This window comes from Protopterus annectens, chromosome 9.part0 (assembly GCF_019279795.1).
Source record: "Protopterus annectens isolate FY-2018-M chromosome 9.part0, PAN1.0, whole genome shotgun sequence".
Taxonomy (NCBI): domain Eukaryota; kingdom Metazoa; phylum Chordata; order Ceratodontiformes; family Protopteridae; genus Protopterus; species Protopterus annectens.
In genome coordinates, this window is record NC_056743.1 from 837,593,788 (window position 1) to 837,615,957 (window position 22,170).

The 22,170-nt window shown below is 36.5% G+C and overlaps 1 protein-coding gene across 2 annotated transcripts in view; it reads right to left on the reverse strand.

Moving 5' to 3' along the window:
* The window catches only part of SYNGAP1 (synaptic Ras GTPase activating protein 1), a 2,730,366-nt gene that overhangs the window by 1,292,796 nt on the left and 1,415,400 nt on the right, over positions 1 to 22,170 (reverse strand). The gene's annotated exons all lie outside the window — the stretch shown is intronic.

Here is a 22,170-nt window from a genome sequence, read left to right on the forward strand (position 1 = left end):
GGATGGTAATGAGTTAGCAGACACTAAAAATTCCCTGCAGACTGCTCTGTCAGAGATGCCGGGTGAGCAAATTGGTGTAATTAAGAAAATGATTTTTTGAGCCGTGATATAGAATCGGAACTGCCTAGACACAGTAAGGCCTTGCTGAGTCTTACTGTGATGGCTGCAAAAAAAGCAATTACTAGAAAATGGAAATCAAAGTCTAAACCAACTTTACTAGAAGCAGTGAAGATAGTAACAGAGATAAAACAACTGGAATTGGGATCTTGAGAAAAGGGCAGGAGCAAGTTACATAGGAAAAATGGAAAGTGTAGGATCAATACATGCAGAGGAGGAACGAGGTTTAAAAGAAGCAGGATTTGAATGATCTATGTAAGGATTGACTGACAATGACTGGATATATTATAAGTGATATATAATGTTTGTAGCTACAGTTGTGTCAGCATGGTTTGTAATGTATACTGTTTACAACTGAGATTGTGTCAGTATGGTTTATTTTCATTTATATAAATGTAAGATTGCCTGTGTCATACATGATAACTTTATAAAGATGTTTCTTCTTAAAAAAAAACAGAAACATATATATTCACAAGGAAGTATTGAAATGTTTTAGTCTTCCAGTTAAAATAGCTTGCTGTCAACATTTTGTGATATCAGAAAGTTTGAAGAGCTAGTAAATTACTATTCTTTGTCTTTATAATGATTATTAGACAGATGTTAGACTCTGCTTAGTTTAATGAATTGTGACATATGTTTATAAGAAAAAGTGGACTCAATTACTCACATTGGACTACACATTCCTGGAAACTCAACTGAAATGTCCCCAAATTACTTGTGAATTTTAATGAAACTGCCTGATTAATAAGCATAATTTACTTTAACAACCTGAATCCAGGGGCGGCTTGTGCTATCGGACTGAGGGACTGCAGCCCTCCCAGGAAAAGTTGACATTTAATGCATTCATTGCATTGCATTATTTCATTTAATTTGCCCAAAAATTGCCATAAAAAAATGTTTCCACCATTATTTTGCGTTTTATTTTTCTCAGTCCATCCCGGAATTCAAACTGTGCATGCTTGTCGAGTTCTGGGTTTTTTTTTCCAACAGTAAAGCAGCATCTAATATCTGACTGCTGTATAAGGCAGTCCAGATAAAAGAAAAAGCATCAATGTGATGCCCAGAAGTCTAAGCGGGTTTAACCGCACCATAATTAGAAGGGGGTTCAGACTGCCACATCTGCAGGCACGTAAGTGACGTGGATGGCTGGATTGCTACTGATTGGTTCTTGCTCTCTTCTCAAAAAAGAGAGCGAGAAACAATCAGTAGCACTAGCTTAGTAGTACTTGTGTTGATCAAGAGGTCATTGGTGGTGCTTAATTACTGCTTGCTTCTTGCTTCATTCTTTTATTTATTTTTTTGTCTTGGACCGTCTCTTGGGTGGCTAAGGAGGGCTTGGACTGACTCCATTGAGAGAGGCGAGAGAGGAAGTAGACAGAGTCACCGAGAATAGATACAACTAACTGAGGTAGGTAGGTGCTGTGCTGGTCTGCTGGAACTTTTTGCTGCAACTAAGTAGTATGTGGATAATATAGTAAAAAAAAGATAAACAAAAAAGTTTTTTTCTTGTTTATTCATTGGTGAGATGGGATAGATTCAGAAATATGAGCATAGGGCTAGTTATTTTTGTGTTATGTACCTGATAAACAATGATATTGATAAGGTGTATGCATGAAACAAGATATTTTGCTTTTGAAATGCAGCAACTGAATTTCTGTTATCAAAACAAATTGTTAGCTTTTATTTTGGCATTACAAAGGTTTACAGGTTGCTTGATGATATTAAATGTTCTGTTTTTGTTTACTGTATATGATTTAACATGAGCATGAATGCTAAGTCTTAGTTAAAGTTAAAAAGAATGAACAATGATGTTTGTATGTCTAGAGGAGTTACCTGATAACAAAAAGTACTGTCCTCGCACCTTTCATTCTAGCTCTTAATCTCAGGCAGTACTACAGTACTTGGTAACTTTAATAATTCCCTTTCTACTCTCATTACTCTCACCTCTCTCCTAGCATTATCCCATTATCACAACTTCCTCACTCACACTCTCTCTCTGTACCCTCCCCTCCTCCCCTTTTTTATTTAATAATTGTTATACATTCTATAAATACTGACTATTATTGAATATTTACTGGCCTTGATGATCACTGCATTACCTATAATTTGATACTGCAGTAATTCTTCATTTAAGATCCCTTGTTACTAATGCATATGACATGTTGTTTGTGAACATAGGGGGACAGCCTATACTCAGAGACTGTGTGTGTGTGAAATGCCCCAAGTGCTGTATGGTGGTGGGTATAGAACAGGCTTGAACCTTGAACCAAGGTGGCAAGAGCCTGAATTCCCTACCCACACCCATTTGCAAAAAAAATGTAGATTTTTCCCTCATACTTGTTCTGTTCCTCATAAAATCTGTGGATTCTGTATTTTTGTGTCCTTACAAAGTCAGTAGTGCATTGGTGCAGTGGTAGCATTATTGCCAAACAACTACAGGTCCTCTGGTTTGATTCTTGGCTGGGGTGCCTTACCTTCTGTGTGGAGTCTGCATGCCCTCGCTGTGTTTGTGTGGTTTTCCTCTAGTGTCCTCCCATCTTACAAAGACATGTGTCTGTCTGGAGTGTTTCTCCCTGGGCCTCTGCTAAAAATTAGCTTTTGTTCCAAGTCTATTTACTGTGGAGCTTTTCTCCCCGGGTCTCCACTGAAAATGGATATGTATCCAGTTGGACTAACCCGGTAAACAAATGTAAAATAAATAAATAAATAAATAAGTCAGACTTTCCTCGTTAACAAATGTTAAAAATGACACGCATTTGATTATCAGACTTCATATTCTTCAGAAAGTACATGGTAATACAAAAGCTTTTATTCTAGCAATTTTCTAAGTGTATAAGATGGATATTTGAAATTTGGCCCTATTTTTGAGACTGTATTCCCCCATTATTAGCTTTGTCCAGGTTTTTTGTGCTAAGGATGAGAGCTATGGTAAGAACTGAATTCACTGAATATGTTTGGGGGCTGTATTCCCCCATTACTGGCTTTGTCCGAGTGTTTTTTGCTAAGAGGTTGAGAGCTATGGTGAGAACTGAATTCACTGAATGTTTGGGGGCTGTATTCACCCATTATTGGCTTTGTTCCGGTGTTTTGTGCTAAGAGGTTAACAGCTGTGCTATGGTGAGAACTGAATTCACTAAATGGTGGCCATTTAAGTTTCTGTCTTCTTCTTTCGCAAAACAGCTGATTTGGCATAGTGGTATGTTGCTATGACTGTTTTGCACAGGGTCCTGAGTTTAAGGCTTGGCAATGAAATATATGGTGGTAACACAGCATTTTATTCTAGCAACTTTCCAACATTATACAAACAATGTTTAAAATGTATCCCTGGTTTTTGGGCTTTTGCCCCCCCCCCAATAAACTTTGGCTTTTTTTAGATTTCTTTGTGCTGCAAAGTTCAGAGATACAGCTGAGTGAGCAGAGTTTACAAGGAGCTGAGAGCTGCAGGGGAGCAAAAGTTTAGTGCTGCTTATGCTGTACCTGCTTACATTGTTACTAGCACAACAGGTAGCATACTTGCTTTTGATGCAGAAGGCTGTGGGTTCTACTCCCACAGTAGATAGATGCTTTGCTGGTACTGTACTGTGTTGCAAAGAGGGTGGATGCTGCACTCCTTTTTGGCGAAGATACCTCGTAACTATGAACCTGTTATCAGGTTGCCATCCATTCCCTATTGCAATATTGCTAGCTTATCATTTTTATAGTGTAAGACAAGCAATTTACTCCTCAAGGGCAACAGACACTTTATTTGTAGATGAAACAATGAAATACAAAGTTGTTTGCTAGCAGCAACCTCTTCATTAGTTACAGATCTCTTTAATGTGGAATTATTTAGATGACTTTTACTTCTTCAGAGATTGTGCATATGCACTGATACTAGTGGACTGTAGAAGTTTGAGTAGACTTTTATAATGGAAATGTTCTGGATTGGGTAGTTTTGGCATTACTGGTGCATGCATTTTGTTTCATTGTTTACTGGAAAATTTTCAAAACAATAAATTTAAAACACCCTCTAAAACTGTACTGTATTGTACAAGGAATATAATTTAATACAATCAGGAAGGTGTATGAAAGAGCATGTGTATGTTTCGTGTGCAATGGGCCTGTGATTTGAAAACAGCCCATACCCAAAGTTAATCTTTATCTGCCACTGGCAAAATGTATTTTCTTTGAATGTGGGTTTCAATGCTATTTCAGTGAATGTGAGTTTTCAAGGGCAGAGAAGTTTTAATGGTAAGTCTGTTTTCATTGTGAGACTGCATTGCTTTGTTTAGCAGATATGATATCTATTAGTGTTTGTGCTGTAAAATGCAAAATAAAACTTTCAAATGAAGTCCAAATCATCGCAGAAGTAAAGCAGTATGCATATTAGTGTTTATGGTAAATGGAGTGAAATAGCCAAGTAATGGTTCACTGGAATGGCTGTAGGGGGGAAGCTCCATTCGACCATGATTTTGTGAGGGGGAAGGGCAGCAAACTCAAAGACGGCCCTGGCTGAACTATACCTCTCATATGTCCAGATTTTTGCAGAATGAATAGATTTTTGCTTCTTATTTTTGCTTTGTTTCTCATAAAATTTGTGGTTTTCTGTCAAATCATTTAGGAATGAAGTCACTAAATAATGACAGATACTGAGTTTCAGACTTCATAACCTGCAGAAAAATGCATGCTAAACAAGACCTGTTATTCTATCAACTGTCTCGGTTTATACAAGAGCAATTTTTAGTACTATTTATATGCTCCCTCAGTATATTTGGCCTTGTCCAGATTTCCTGCATTAACAGGTTGAAAGGTACATGCAAATAAATTGCTTTATAGAATTAGGCATATCCAAACCTCTCAACTGTCCCCGATTTTGGCTCAAAATGTTGCTCTTCCCCTAATACTACCTCTGCAAAATGGCAATTTTGGAAGAAAACATGAAGGGTTTACAATTAATAAATAAATGTAATAATCAGTTATAGATTACTTTTATTTCAGAAATGCATGTAGATTCTTTTATTTTGTCAGCTGCTCGAGTTAGCAGTACTAATATTAAAAAGTGTCCCTTCTTTGACAGGTTCCCAGCTGTATTGTGTGGCTATTTTATATTTTTGCATCACATTTTCGGTCCATTTTTCATAAAATTGTGTTTTTTTGGCAAATTAGTGGCAAATCATTAAAGACTGAAGTTAGCAAATAATGACAGACATTTCAGTTTCAGATTTCATACCCTTCATAAAATTCATACTAATGCAAGACCTACTATTCTATTATCTTTCTAACTTCTATGTATGGCTTTGTCCAGATTTCTTGCTCTGTGGTTGAGAGGTATGACAAATGTGTCAGGGCCATCGTAGTCAGCCAGAGACATTTCAAATTGTGACAAATTTGTTGCACCCCACTGCCCCATGTAGTGACTCCGGATGTGTCCAAACAAGGCAAAGAGCAGTTATGCAGTGTAAATGTGCAGACTATCCCCTCATCCAAGGTAGACACAAGTACTACAGTGACTTTTCATCTGGCCTTGATTTTGCAGAATGTTCTGGTTTCTGTCATATTTTTACACTGTTGATTTATGCTTATTATTCAGAAAGCGTCTGTTGCTTTGTGTTTAAGTAGCAATGCTTTAATGACCATCAGGTAAGCTTGTCTGAGATTGTAAGATGCAAGTAAGTTTTAATAAGCATACTGTTAAAGAATTGCCAACATTGAAAGCATTTCTGTTGTTGCCATGGAGAGAATACTTACATAACTAGATAACGTATAAGCCTTGGGGACTGAAGTGCATATGACAATATTTGTAATAAAGGACAGGATTACATTATTTTAAGAAGCTCATTACAGGCTTTACCTGCAAACTAAACAGAATGCCAATCTATCATGTGTGGTCCATATCCTGTGCAGTAATCCTTTAAGCAATGCATGTTGAGCTTGTTTCTTGTTTGCTTTTCATTTTTTACTTTGATCATGTTTTCCCCATGAAACAAGTAGATAGTTGTTGTCAGGCAGCAGGTCTTTTTTGAATAAGAAACATTTTTACAAGTGGGGGTATCACAGAGATTGCTACTTTCAGCATGTTACTTGGTACTTTAATAAAGCTGAATATAAATTATAATTAGAACTGGAGTGCAAGGAGAAGTGGTTTGAGTTGAGTGCTGCTTGTTTTTCTTATACTTGATTATGACTGGCATTCCAGTAATGTATTTAAAAAATAATTTATTTTTTCATGCCTCACAACCTTTTTGTTTCCATCTAGATATTAAGCTGTCATGCAGCCAATGGATTGAAATATATTTTTTTCTTCTGCACTTCATTTTGTCTTGATTGCACTCTCATAATGATGGTTTGGCACCCAGGGCAGCATATTTAATTAAAGTTACAGTTTTTGTGGTTTTGAGCATAGCTCCTCCCCTTTCTAGTTGGCCACAACCATTTGGATTGACCCCACCCATTCAGCTGTCTCCTGCAGCCCCCCTTTGATTTGAAGTCACCAGCCACCACTGCCTGAATCCATAAGCTATCTACTCCATACATGCTACATTATATATGTCATTTGCATATGACAGTCTGTAGAGCACACGAAAAAATACATATTTTTGCAACATGCTATATTTGGACTAACCATATATTCTAAACTAACTCAATTGGCAACTGACAAGTTATTTATTTGAAACATCAGTCTAAATATTAATTGTGACCTTGAAATATTGTTGCCGTTTTGACAAAACAAAACCTGAATTGAAAAAGGAATGATTTGAAAAAGTGAAGTATTGTACAGATTTCAAAGACAGCTATTGACACTACAATATAAGTAGAAATGTATACATGCAAGGAAAATTTGAAATGCTTTATCCTTTTAGTTAAAATAGCTTATTGTTAACTGTTTGCTTTATCAGAAAATTTAAAGAGCTAGGAAATTATTTCTAATTTGTCTTTATAATGTTTACTAAAGTGATGTTAGTCACTGACTTGTTTAATGGATTGCGAGTCATGTACAAGACGGACTACTGAAGGTTATTTCTGTTTACCTAAGTTTACTGAATTTCTTTTATTAGTACTGATTTAAAACAAGGGAAAGAAAGGGAAGGGAAATCTCTGTCTTTGGTCAAGGGAGGAGAGGCTTAAGAGTATTCTAATTGCCCCAAAAACTCTCTAAGATGCTTTAAATACTATTTGATTAATACTTACCTAAGGTAAGTCTCGATTACCGTATAGGTACCTTCACATTCATTCTAGACCTGATGTGATTACCCATTCTGGAAGCAGGAGGTGCCCTATGCAGGATGGGAATTGTCAGGGTGATCATAGTTGATTCTTAGACTCTGCTTTGTAAATCTATAAATATGTAAAAGTACGGCACACTAGAATGTAGGGCGCCTCTACTCTGAGACAGGATACCACTGATAAGCCATGTCTTTTCATAAGTGTAAGTTGACGTTGGTGAGCTGAAGAGTGGGAAAGTAAAGGAAGACAGTACACCTACAGTAAATTCATATTTCATTGGTAATCACTCATTGTCTCCTGTAGAATCCTTTTAGTCAAATTATTTTAGTAATAATCTATTTGTTGCTGGCTTATTTAGTGTATGCTCCTCTGTTGCATTTAATCTATCCAAATTGACATATCTGACATGTTTGGGATCTCTTAAGGGTAACTAAATATTGGATATTTTCTAAGTCAACATAATAATTGTTTACACTACTAACATTCCATCCTGATATATAGAATACTATAGAACAATAATAGAATAATACGGAATTTCATATCTCTTTTAAGAAAATTCTCCATGTAATAATTTAACATATGGAGATCAGTTGATATTGTTGGTTAAAGGTATGAGTGATAATCCAATACATCTATTTTTATCTATTGGATTAGGAATGACTTTCATTCCATGTTTAATGGGAAATTCATATTTACTTGTACTTGATACTATAAAATTAATGTTCTATAGAAGTATTTTTTTAAAGCCTGACCAGAATTTTACCCTACTTATATTTAAAGTTGAAAGAACATTAAATTACACCCCCAAGTTTACAGACATAAAAATAACATCCAATGTTATCGGAGAATATGGTATAACTACTATAATCAAAATAAGAAAAAAAAGAAGCAAAAAGTTTCTTCCAACAATAACTTGAAATGGATTTAACATTCTTATCATTAAATACTAATGGCTTAAATAATGCAAATAAAAGATCAGACTTACTAAAATATTTAAATCTAAATAAGGCACAAGTAGTATTTCTCAAGGAAACGCATTTTAAGACTAATGGTAGCTTTATTTGGAACCCTAAGGTCTATACAGTCTTAGCTCAATCCTCCTATAGAACAAAGACAAAAGGAGTATCAATTATCTGGAAGAAAAACATAATCACTCCCAAAATTATTTATAAATATGAAGACAAAGAAGATCTGCTAGCATTTGTTATAATTAAATTTAATAACAGAATATGGACCTTAGCTAATCTATATTGGTTCCCAGGAATTGGAGCAGGAATGGTTAAAAAACACCTAGAGTTTATTTCCAACAATTATAAAGGAAATCTTATACTGGGAGGAGACTTTAATTGTACCTTAGAAGCTTCTGAAACCACCCAGAAGTCTTTTTGCATAGCAACTATTTCAAAATTCTTAAAAAAATGGATTGATTCATTTAATTTAATTGACACTTTTAAAGTAAAAGATGATAAATCTTTATTATTTTCCCAAAAAGACCATAGATTTGGAACACAAATCAGAATAGACAAATTATTCGTAGTTCAAGATTTACAAACAAAAATCCTCAACTTCTCAATAGTTCCATGCCCCTTCTCAGATCATGACTCTCTGATAATAAAACTCCAAATAGAGTTTAAACCTTTAATCCTCTCAACTAGAATTCCATCATATATCATGAAAATTAAAAAATTCAGACCCTGGATGTTGTTAGAACTACAATTATTTCTTGAAATTAATAATACAACAGAAATTAGCAGAGTCATGGTTTGGACTCATTAAAAGCATATTTATTTGGTAAGACCCTTAGCTGGTACAAAAACAAAGTTATAGAGTGGGAATCTGAATCATTAGACTTGCAAACCAGACTCTTGACAGCAAAATCTAAAAAAAATCAGAATTGTCCAGAAGTCAAAAAAGAAACAGAGGAATTAAATAAAAAATATAATGAAATTCTAACACACAAAACTTATCTAGCCTTGGAAAAATTAAAAATAAACTCATTAGCCACCTCCCCCAGATCTCTACATAACTTATCTACAAAAATTAAAATACAGTCCAAAGCAAATAACATTAGTAGTATATATCATGAAAAGAAAGGGAAAAAAAGGTATCAGATATAGGAGACATCCTTGAAGCATTTTGGTTCCATTGTATGGAACACTTAAAAAAAGAAGATTTAGACACCAACCAAATAAAATTAGATACAAACCTTATCAATATAAAAAAAATTCCCGAAAACTTAAAACTAGACCTACAAAAACCTATATCCTACAAAGAAATTGTTGACAAGATAAATGAAAGTAAATCTAACAAAGCTCCAGGGATAGATGGTATCATTACATAAATTTACAAACTCTTCTCTTCAACAGTAATCTCCCTTTTTCATAAAACTTTGCTAGAAGTCCAGCCAAAAGCAAAAATACCACCCTCATGGAAATATTCTCTCATGACACCAATTCTAAAAGATAATAAACCATCAGACCTTTGAACCTCATACAGACCTATATCATTACTGAATAATGATTACAAAATATTCATGTCAACACTAGCTAACAGGAAGAAAATCCCACTTTCAAAGACCATTAATAATGATCAAACTGGATTTTTATATAACAGGCGCATACATGATAATATTAAAATTATACTTACTCTTATAGATTATGTGAATAAAGAAGATAGAGGAAACACTTGTAATCGGACTAGACATAGAAAAAGCCTTTGATTCCCTCAACTGGGAATATCTATTTAAAACTTTAGCATTATTTGAATTTCCTCCTCCCTTCATCTTATTACTAAAAAACATATATATTAATAACTCAGCCTATATTAAATTAGGTCCTTTCACCTCAGAATCTATCTATATAACAAAATGTACTAAACAAGGATGCCTCCTTTCTCCTATTTTATTTGCTTTGGCTATAGAAATACTTGCAGAAATAATATGCAATAATCCAAGAATAAAAGGAATAGAAGTCTATGACCAGTACATATCTAAAATAATGCTTTTTGCTGATGATATTTTATTAATCCTATCAAACTCCAGAGAGTCATTAGGAGAGCCAGAAGAAGTAATGGAGAAATTTTATAAGATTTCAGGTCTACACTAATAGATCAAAATCAAAATTTCTATTTTTAAATAAGAAAAAAAAAACTACAAGTTACAGATAAATTCATCATAGGAAAACAAGAACTTACGCTAAATTAATTAGGAAATGTTGTTATGCAAAAATATAAACAAAAAATATTAATAAATTATAAAAAATTATTGAAACAATAAAAAAATATAGAAAAGTGGAACAAAATTATATTAACTTTTGAAGACAGATTGCAATTAACAAAATGGTCTTATTGCCAAAAATACTATATGTAGCATTAGCAATGCAGTTAATTCCTGAAAGATGCATTCTTAAAGAAATAAACTCATGTTTAATAAAAGTTTTATGGTATCCCAAAAAGAAGATAGTTGCTGTAACTCATCACATTAGACCCTGGAAACAAGGAGGATTGAACTTCCCAGAAATAGAAACATATATAAAAGCATTTGTGCTTAAAACTACAACAGACTGGATAAACTCAAATTATTTTGCCAACTGGAAAGAATTAACAACGGCTATATTAACAAATGAATTTAATCTGTTAAAAAACTTTTAATAGTAGACAAATCAAACAAACCCTGGTACATACTATGCATAAGTATACAATATAATATAACAAAACCTTCTAAAACAACACAAATTAATCATTACATCAATTCCTTTAGGAAACTTATCAATGCAAACATAGATCTAAAACTTTGGTTTGACCTTTTAACCCCATTTGCCATCACTAAGAACTTTCCTCACAAAATATAAAGGGAAACAATAACCTCCTGGGAACAAAATGTATTCTTATGCTGGTTTCAATGTGTAAATAAATTAAATGTTTTAGATATACATATGACAAAAACTGTTTACAATATTCCAACACAGGACTGGTTAACCTTACAAAGCATTCTAATGTACACTCAAGATTTATGCAGATTAATTAATAATTCCTCATTTAAAGATATTCCAAATCTAATAAGTTTTCTGTATAAATTTATATATAATAGTTGTGAAAAGAAAAATTCCATTTCAAATCTACATAAAGAGTTAATAGCATATAAAACAATTCCCAAACCATCATACTGGCAGTTCTTAACAAAAGGTCAGTCATTGCAGTTAACAGAAGAAATTAAAACTAACATCTTACCACCAGCTAATTACACCTCTAACACACAGTACTGGAAAATATTTAACTGGAAATACTTACATAGAGCATTTTTAACACCAGATAGAATTAAAAGATCAGTACTACTACAAATGTTTTTTTGTTGGAGGTGTGAAAAGTCAAATAAAGCAGACTGGATTCATATGTTTTATAAATATAATAAAATTAAATCATATTGGAATAAAATCAATCATTTTTTACAAGCTTTACTTAATGAATCCTTTACCTTAACTAAAGTGTTGATAATTCTAAATGTAAATGAAGGTCCATACCTGAATAAGACAAATATGTATTCATTATGGACAATACTTGCTATATCTAGGAAATGCGTAACCAGAAGGTGGAATTCAAATATACCCCTGACCTTGGAAGAATTCTACACTTTACTGAATACAACTGCATTGATGGAAATAAAAATCAAAGAACTACGAATCTATCCCAGGCCACTGGTAAATAATCCTTGGAAGAAAGTTATATCTTTGTTGGACACTCTGCAATAATCAATATTGTATCTCTGATAACTGATCTGTTAATTCTATATTTAATAACATACAGTGTATATAATTGAAAGTCAGGCTATTGTAAATATTGTATATAGTTGTTTAAAATGATGTTTAAAAATATTATGTAAATGTTATTTTAATTGAAAATGAAAAAAAAAATATTTGAGAAAAAAAACAGAAAAGAAAATCATTTGTTATAAAGAAAGAAACATGCAATGTATAATGTGTGTAAATGGATTAAAACATTAATATGGTTTGTTTTCTTTTCTATTACTGTATGTGTGCCTATGTCTTAAGCGACAATTTAATTAAGTTGTTTAAAAAGAATAGTTATGCCATAAGAAACCAAGAAGAAATTATCTCTTTAGAGACAGGCAAACCCTGAGCCCTGGGATGAAAAGAAACGAGTAGCTGATCAGACTTTCTAGTAGCCTTAGTCTTATCCAAATAAAATCTGAGTTGTCCATCACATCCAAGGCATGTAAGATCCTTTCACTGGAGGACTGAGGAGAAGGGGAAGAAGTGGGCAATTGAACAGACTCATTAAGAGACAACTCATTCATCACCTTATGTATAAAGCAAGGATTGATACACAAAGAGACCCCATCTTTGTGGAAAACCATGAAAGGTTGAGAAGCCATCAACACTTGGATCTCAGAAACTCTCCTAGCAGAGGTTAAAGATAAAAAAAGAACAGTTTTCCAAGTAGAAAACTTTAATGGGGCTGAGGCTGCAGGTTCAAATGGGGCCACAGTAAGCTTCTCTAAGACATAATTCAAATCCCAAGGAGGTAGAACTGGTTTCCTGGGAGGTTTAATATGAAGGCTGCCTCTAAGAAAAAGTTTTACTTCTAATCTGGAAGCCAAAGGTGGAGATAATGGCAGACATGCAGAAATAGCTGACAAGTGAACGTTCACTGATGAGTAAACCAAACCACTGTTAAGTAACTCACACAAGTAAGAAAGAACCGCTGGAACATCCACTGAAACTGGATCCAGATTTTGTGAAAGACACCAAACTGAAAATCTCTTCCATTTGGATAAGTAAGATTTTCTAGTATTGGGTTTCCTGGCCTCCTACAGAACCCTAAGCACTTCCTCTGAGTAAAGCTGCCTGACAGGAATCAAAAGTTAATCACCCACAGGGTCAGTTGTAAAGATGACAAATGTGGATGAAGCAGATATCCCTTGTCTTGTGTGAAAAGTTCCACTCTGTGAGGTAACTTGTGATGACTGCCCTTGGCTAAATGCAGAAGAAGAGGGAACCAATGCTGTCTTGGCCAAAACTGAGTCAGCAGTAAGATTTTAGTTTGTCCTGCTGAATTTTCAGAAGGACATTTTGAATGAGAGGAAAGGGGGGAATGCATAAAGAAACATTCCCTTCCATGAAAAAGATACGGCATCCACCATCCAAGCCAGAGCATGTGGGAGTCTGGCACAAAATAGAGGAAGTTGTCTGTTCAGAGGGGAGGCAAAAAGATCCAGAAGAGGAGTACCCCACCGATGGACCAAGTCCAGAAACACATTCCTGTACACCATCCATTCATTCGACTGAGTCATGGACCTGCTTATTGTGTCTCCCACAATGTTTTGAGCAGCTGGGATGTAAACCGCTTCAAGAGTCACCTTGTACTGAACTGCCAAATCCCATTCCATGAGAACTAACCTTCAAAGAAGGCAAGATCTTGTCACCCCCCCCCCCCCACTGCCTGGAGACATACCAGAAAACTATGGTGTTGCCGGTAAATACTTTCAGAGAACCTGGTTGAAAGAGAGGATGAAAAGCCTGTAGGGCTAAAAAACACCCCTCATTTCTTTGATGTTGATATGCTCTTTCCTTTGAGAATGAGACCAAAGGCTCTGTACCTTCTTTGATGCAAATGTTGCCCCCCCCCCTCCAACCTCGGTCTAAGGCATCAGTGAACAACTCTTGAGTAGGCTGGGGCAGGTGAAGAGGAAGTCTTGGATTCAGAGCAAATTGTAGAATCCTCCAAAGAAGCTTGTTTTTTAGGCATGCGAGAAGAGGGATCATAAACTCCAGAGGGTGAGCATGCTGCATCCAAACTGGTTTTAGGAACCCTGAAATTTCCTCATGTGGAGTTTTGCAAGAGGCAGCATGGGTATTGTGGATGCCATAAAACATAGAATTCTCAGAAACTCTCTGGCTGTAATGAAGGAGAGAGGCAGAAGTTTTTTTGAAGAAGGAAGTGACGGATTGGATCTTTGTCTGTTGAAAGAAAAGCCATCATAATGTCTGTTCTGAACCTGCAACCCTAGAAAGATGTGGTCTTCTGAAGGGGACACAGAAGATTTTTTTGAAATTTATGGTGAACCCCAGATTTTGTAGGAAAAGGATGGCAAACTGCAGATTTTGAGTCAGCTGTTATGATAGACTGTCCAGTTATGGATACACCTGAATACCCTTGACCCTTAGGAAAGCAATCACAGGTGCCAAGCACTTTGTGAATACCCTTGGGGAAGTTGAAAGTCCAACAGGCAAGGCAGAGAACTGATAGTGCAAAGAAGCCACAGAGAAATGTAAACATTTCCTGTAAAGAGGATGAATGGAGATTTGAAGGTAAGCATCTTTGATGTCCAGAGAAGCCATGTAAGACTGAGGAGGAATCAGGGGAAACAAAGTCTATAAATACAGCATGCAGAAAGATGGCACTTTTAGGAATATGTTTAAGTGGGAAAGGTCCAGAATTGGTCTCCAAGGACCATCTTTTCTGGGGACAAGAAACATTCTTGACTAAAAAACTCTGCCTTTCCGGTCCTTTGTCACCTGTTGAATTGTGCCTTGAGAAAATAATTATTTTAGAACTTGTGGAAACAAATACAATTAGTTAGTGGAACCCCTATGAAAGGAGGGAGATTTTTCCATGTCATGAAATATTCCTGTTGGATAATGGAAAGAACCCAAGGATCCTGAGCGATCCTTGCCCAAGCTGGAAAAGAGAGAGATAGACGAAGATAAAGGGGTAAGACTTGGGAGAGACTAATAATCACAGACTACTTGGCCTGGCCAGAAAGGACTGCTGGGAGGAAGGTGCAGAGCTAGTAATCTTAGATTGTGGAGGTCTCCTAACAGTCTTTTTAGGTCTAGAAGAAGAGTTTTTAGGTCTAGAAGAAGAGGCAGAGGAGGAAGACTGGCTCGCTGGTCTTCTAACAAAGGATGTCTTTGAAGGAAAATTCCTGTGGAATTTTGGAACAAGAGAAACAAAAAAGGATGCTTCACATCCTGAAGTTCCTTTCCCTTCTCTTGCAATGACTTAAATAAGTCTGCAGCTGCATAACCAAAAACAGCAGCTTTACCTAGGGGTGCATCCAACAATTTTGCTTTTATGTCGTCTGGCAATGGATGAAGCCTCAACTAAGAGTGCCTTCTAAGTACAGAACCAGATGCAGTTGCTCTGGAGGATGCCTCAACAGCATCATAAATGCATTTAATTGAGTGTCTACCCACTTGAGAAGAAGCTTCTAAAATAGACATAACTTGATTTTTAATGACAGAATCTGGAAGTTTAGAAAGAGCTTGAGAGGCCTGAGAACCTAGGGCCAACCTGGACATGTGAGCTTGGTAATTAATAGCTCTGATGGCCAAAGTGGAGGAAGTACAAACTTTCTTACCAAGTCCCTCCAGAATTTCACCCACTTTATCAGAGGGAAGTAGTTTTAAAGAAGGAGACAACCCAGAAGACCTGTCTGAAGCAATGGAAACCACTTGAATAGCCAAAGGACATTTATACAAGAACATGCAGTCATCAGGCACCTTGTAGAACCTATCTGGCCTTTTTGGAGCAGGAAGCTGTGAGTCAGGGACCTTCGAAGAGGTTGAGAATGCATCCAAGAAAGCTGTCAAAACAGGAGGCACAGCGGAAGGGGAAGGTACTTCCATTTGTAGAAGCTCATAACTTTTTGCTCTTCTGAAATATGTGAGCAATCCCATTTAAAGAATTCCCTCATTTTGTTAATGGTCTCCCCAAAATAAATCTCTTCTACTGGGGAATCCCCCTCATTGGACTCCTCCTCTGGACAGGCATATTCTAAAGGGAAAGTAATTTGTGTAGAGTATGCTAAGGAATCCTCATCAGAGGAAGAAATCATCATCAGATAATACCTGCGCCCTAACCCTTTTAATAGGAGAGGATGTGTAAGAAGGAAAACAAATAGCAGAGGAAGGCTTCAAAGCCACCAAACCCTTAACCAGCCCCTGAGAAAAAAGTATCCCAGCCAGACTATGGAGAAGAAGGGGCTTGAGAGTGTTTGGTTTTATGTTTTTTTCTTAACATGCATTTCAGCATGATTAGTTGTGAAAGAACCCGAAGTAGGCCTGACTTCTGCGACCAACTCCGGAATCTGTTCCCTAACTGGAGTAGGAGGTACGTCCATAGGACCCTGAAGCATAATGAGCAGTGGTGCCCCCTGTCAGTCCAAAATGGACATTTGCACTATCTCTGAGGATGTGCCTAGGTTGGATTCCTTAACGACTTCCAATGAGGTACCCACCAAGGAATCAGACCTAACACTGGGCCTTCACTAACCTCAAGAGATATGTTGGTAGAAACAGGCATAGACTTACTGACTTTCCTCTTCAAAATTGGCTCAGCCGAAGGACCCAAGGAACCCCCTCATAACGTCCTTAGCCAGATTTTTAAGTCGTTAATTCTATAAATAAAAATTTAAAGCCAAAAGTCTGCTAAGCAAAGTTTTAGGGACAAAGGCCTGATAGATGGAACAAGAGCGATGGTTGTTACTGGGGCCTAAGCAGAAAAGACAAAGATCATGGCTGTCTTTAAGTGGAACCTGCCTTCCACACCTACACTTGCCCTTCCTGGATGACATGAACTAAGTACAAAAGGCGTAAGAAAGAAAGAAATTCCCAAAGTGGTACTTATCTGAAATCTGGCAGCAACCAACAGAATCAGGCAGCAGACCAATGTACGAGTCAAGCATTCCGAATGGCGGCAGAAAAGTTATGAGGATTGTATATATGGACATCCTTTTATGGCTGACGTCAGCACATATGTGCAACGTACCTTGCAGTAGCTAAAAGCTGTTCTATGCTGGCCAGACATCACGTCGTTTGGGTAGAGGACTTCTCACATGTAAAGAATACTGCAACATTGAATAGAAGGACATAAAATGTCACTCTGGCTCTTTGAATTATGAGGACGAGTAGATTCACTATTAAAGCCTGCAACCTGTAATCTACATAGTATCAGCACAGTAAATAAATCAGTTTTACACGTTAAAAATTTCAAACGTGCCTGATGAGCAGATTGAAAGGGTAGTAAAGTGAACTTTTCTAAATCATAGTTAAAATCTCAGAGATGAGCTACCTGTTTTCTTGGTGGATGAATATGTAAAACCCCTTTCAGAAACTGTGTAACTTGGTGTAACTTGTGATAAGGAAGAAAGAGAGACAGAAGAGAGAGTGAGGATGTAAATGCAGACAAGTAGAAATGGCTGAACTAAGAACTTTTATAGAAAATAAGAAAGGCCTGAATTGAGCAATTTACTTAAACAGTGGAGAACCATTGGTGCTTCTGTCCTGTTTGGGTCTTGGTTCTTTTTGTGGGACCAACTAGAAAAATCTCTTCCATTAGGCTAAATAGTATTTTAGTAGCAGGTTTTCCAGCCTCATTTAATACTTGCTGCATGTCCTCAGAAAAAAATGTGCCTAAGAGGGATACACATTCTATCATCCAAGCAGTCAAATGAAGATTCTGCAGGTTGAGGTGGATCCGTGATTTCTTGTCCTGTGTGATTAGATCTATACTGTGGTGAAGAATATGGTAATTGCCCTTGGCCATTTTCATGAGAAGAGAGAACCAATGTTTTCTAGGCTAAAAGGGAGTTATCAAGATGACTTTTGTAAAGCATTTTTTTGGATATTTAAAAGAACTATGGTAATCAGAAGAGGGCATACAGGAGCATTCCTGTTCAATGGAAGGAAAAAGCATCAGTCTTCCAGGCTTTTCTGCAAAATGTCTTGGAGCATAATTTCTTTAGTTGCCTGCTGTGAAAGGAAGCAAACAGATGTATTTACGGATTCCTCACAGATGGATTATTTCTTGGGAGACCAGGGGTGTGACTTCAATTCAAGGGAGACTGTTCTGGATCTGCTTAGTGTGTCTGTCGTGGTGTTCTGCTCTGACTGAATGTTATAAGCCTGAAAGGATAAATTTTGCTGAGTTGCAAGTTCTCGGGCTAACATAGCTAGCCTGCAACAGGAATAGTACATGGTCTCCTTTCTTTCTTTATATACCACATTGCTATAGTTTTGTCAGTGCTTACCTGAGACAGCCCTGTAGTCCACAAATGGTTTAAAGTATTTAATGTATTTATCATTTCTTTGATATTTACATGCTTTTTTCTTGGGATGGTGGTCCCAAAGTCCCTGTATTTTGATTTTTGTGGAAACCACCACCCAGGAAAAGTCTAAAGTATAAGTAGTTACAGACTGGGTTGGTTCTTGAGGGGAAGGTGCAAGATCTGGATTCAGTAAGGTTTGCTCTGCTCTCCATAATAATCCTTTACTGATAAAGTGGAACACTGGAATTTGGAAAGCTAGACTATGTTGATGTTGCATCCGTACTGATTTGAGAAACAACTGAATTGTTCTCTTGTGTAATCTGGCCGGAGGAATAATCAGAACAGTGAAAGCCATGCATCCCAAAATCTTGAAATACTCCCTTGCAGAAGCTATTATTTGATAAGAAAACTACAGAAACATTGTTAGTTTGATATTTTTTTTTCTGGAGGAAGATAAGCCATTATTAGTGATGTCTCTACCAGGCAACCTACAAATGCAATTCTATGAGAAAGAATAAAGGATGACTTCTACAGACTGAGGTGAAAGGCTAAGCTTTGAAACAGACTTAAAAAAAATACCACAACTTATTAGCTTTGAAAGGCTGCAAAAATAAGGCACTTGTCTAAATATGGAAAAAAAAAAACAACTACTGGTGCTAAATACTTTGTCAGTACCTGAGGTCATTGAAAGACCAAAATGCAAAAGAGAATTGAAAATGTGAACAAGAAATGGAAAAGTTAAAAAAAGTTTGAAGTTTCCGTGAAGGGGTATATGATGATAGGCATTTTAGGTCCAGAGTCACCCAAAAAATACAGATGGGGAATCAGTGGAACAGAGACTGAAGGAAGAGCATTTTGAATTTTGGAACATTTATACAGAGGTTTATCACGTCGTTTGGGTAGAGGACTTCTCACATGTAAAGAATACTGCAACATTGAATAGAAGGACATAAAATGTCACTCTGGCTCTTTGAATTATGAGGACGAGTAGATTCACTATTAAAGCCTGCAACCTGTAATCTACATAGTATCAGCACAGTAAATAAATCAGTTTTACACGTTAAGAATTTCAAACGTGCCTGATGAGCAGATTGAAAGGGTAGTAAAGTGAACTTTTCTAAATCATAGTTAAAATCTCAGAGATGAGCTACCTGTTTTCTTGGTGGATGAATATGTAAAACCCCTTTCAGAAACTGTGTAACTTGGTGTAACTTGTGATAAGGAAGAAAGAGAGACAGAAGAGAGAGTGAGGATGTAAATGCAGACAAGTAGAAATGGCTGAACTAAGAACTTTTATAGAAAATAAGAAAGGCCTGAATTGAGCAATTTACTTAAACAGTGGAGAACCATTGGTGCTTCTGTCCTGTTTGGGTCTTGGTTCTTTTGTGGGACCAACTAGAAAAATCTCTTCCATTAGGCTAAATAGTATTTTAGTAGCAGGTTTTCCAGCCTCATTTAATACTTGCTGCATGTCCTCAGAAAAAAATGTGCCTAAGAGGGATACACATTCTATCATCCAAGCAGTCAAATGAAGATTCTGCAGGTTGAGGTGGATCCGTGATTTCTTGTCCTGTGTGATTAGATCTATACTGTGGTGAAGAATATGGTAATTGCCCTTGGCCATTTTCATGAGAAGAGAGAACCAATGTTTTCTAGGCTAAAAGGGAGTTATCAAGATGACTTTTGTAAAGCATTTTTTTGGATATTTAAAAGAACTATGGTAATCAGAAGAGGGCATACAGGAGCATTCCTGTTCAATGGAAGGAAAAAGCATCAGTCTTCCAGGCTTTTCTGCAAAATGTCTTGGAGCATAATTTCTTTAGTTGCCTGCTGTGAAAGGAAGCAAACAGATGTATTTACGGGATTCCTCACAGATGGATTATTTCTTGGGAGACCAGGGGGTGTGACTTCAATTCAAGGGAGACTGTTCTGGATCTGCTTAGTGTGTCTGTCGTGGTGTTCTGCTCTGACTGAATGTTATAAGCCTGAAAGGATAAATTTTGCTGAGTTGCAAGTTCTCGGGCTAACATAGCTAGCCTGCAACAGGAATAGTACATGGTCTCCTTTCTTTCTTTATATACCACATTGCTATAGTTTTGTCAGTGCTTACCTGAGACAGCCCTGTAGTCCACAAATGGTTTAAAGTATTTAATGTATTTATCATTTCTTTGATATTTACATGCTTTTTTCTTGGGATGGTGGTCCCAAAGTCCCTGTATTTTGATTTTTGTGGAAACCACCACCCAGGAAAAGTCTAAAGTATAAGTAGTTACAGACTGGGTTGGTTCTTGAGGGGAAGGTGCAAGATCTGGATTCAGTAAGGTTTGCTCTGCTCTCCATAATAATCCTTTACTGATAAAGTGGAACACTGGAATTTGGAAAGCTAGACTATGTTGATGTTGCATCCGTACTGATTTGAGAAACAACTGAATTGTTCTCTTGTGTAATCTGGCCGGAGGAATAATCAGAACAGTGAAAGCCATGCATCCCAAAATCTTGAAATACTCCCTTGCAGAAGCTATTATTTGATAAGAAAACTACAGAAACATTGTTAGTTTGATATTTTTTTTTCTGGAGGAAGATAAGCCATTATTAGTGATGTCTCTACCAGGCAACCTACAAATGCAATTCTATGAGAAAGAATAAAGGATGACTTCTACAGACTGAGGTGAAAGGCTAAGCTTTGAAACAGACTTAAAAAAAATACCACAACTTATTAGCTTTGAAAGGCTGCAAAAATAAGGCACTTGTCTAAATATGGAAAAAAAAAAACAACTACTGGTGCTAAATACTTTGTCAGTACCTGAGGTCATTGAAAGACCAAAATGCAAAAGAGAATTGAAAATGTGAACAAGAAATGGAAAAGTTAAAAAAAGTTTGAAGTTTCCGTGAAGGGGTATATGATGATAGGCATTTTAGGTCCAGAGTCACCCAAAAAATACAGATGGGGAATCAGTGGAACAGAGACTGAAGGAAGAGCATTTTGAATTTTGGAACATTTATACAGAGGTTTGAGTAGACAGGTCCAGTACAGGTCTCCAAGTTCCCTCCTTTTTAGGCACTAGTAAATTCCCTGAATGAAATAATATAATTTCCCCTTGGAAGAGTCTATGTCAGGTTCCATTTCCTCTGGAGATAACATGTGAGAAATGATGGTAAGGTCTGATTTTTCTGGGTATGGAGGAGCTTCTAGGTTTGGGGGAAAAGAGTTCAACTGCCACTTGTATTATCCATTCTTGATAACTTTCGGATTACAGAAGGCAAAGTACAGAGAAGGACTGCCTGCAAGATTTAGAGGATGTCTACGGTGGGGAGGTGAGAGGACTTGAACGGGAAGATAGGCATTTTGTTGGACTGCCCTTGTCCTTGGGCAGAACCCAGTATTTTCTTAGGCTTTGCCAAATGCCCCCCAAAAAAAAAAAAATAAAAATAGCATTGCCATTGTTTTTGTACTGTTGTTTTCCAGACTTTGCTGGGTTTGTTTAAAGGGTTTTCTGTTGAAAGAACTAGGAGCAGAAGGGTAATGCTTATTATACTTAGGAACAGGAAACTGAAAAATCCGTTTGACACCTTGGATACGTTTGCCCCTGTTATCAAATCTTTTCAAAACTTCAGCTAATGAAGTACGAAATAGTACTTTGCTGCCTAATGGAGTGTTTAAAATTTGTGTTTTGACATCCTTAGGCATATTCTGAGATTAAAGTCATGAATGCATACTTACACATAAACTGACCCAGTTGCAGCTATTATGGATACTGCATCAGCAGCATCATATGAACATTTTA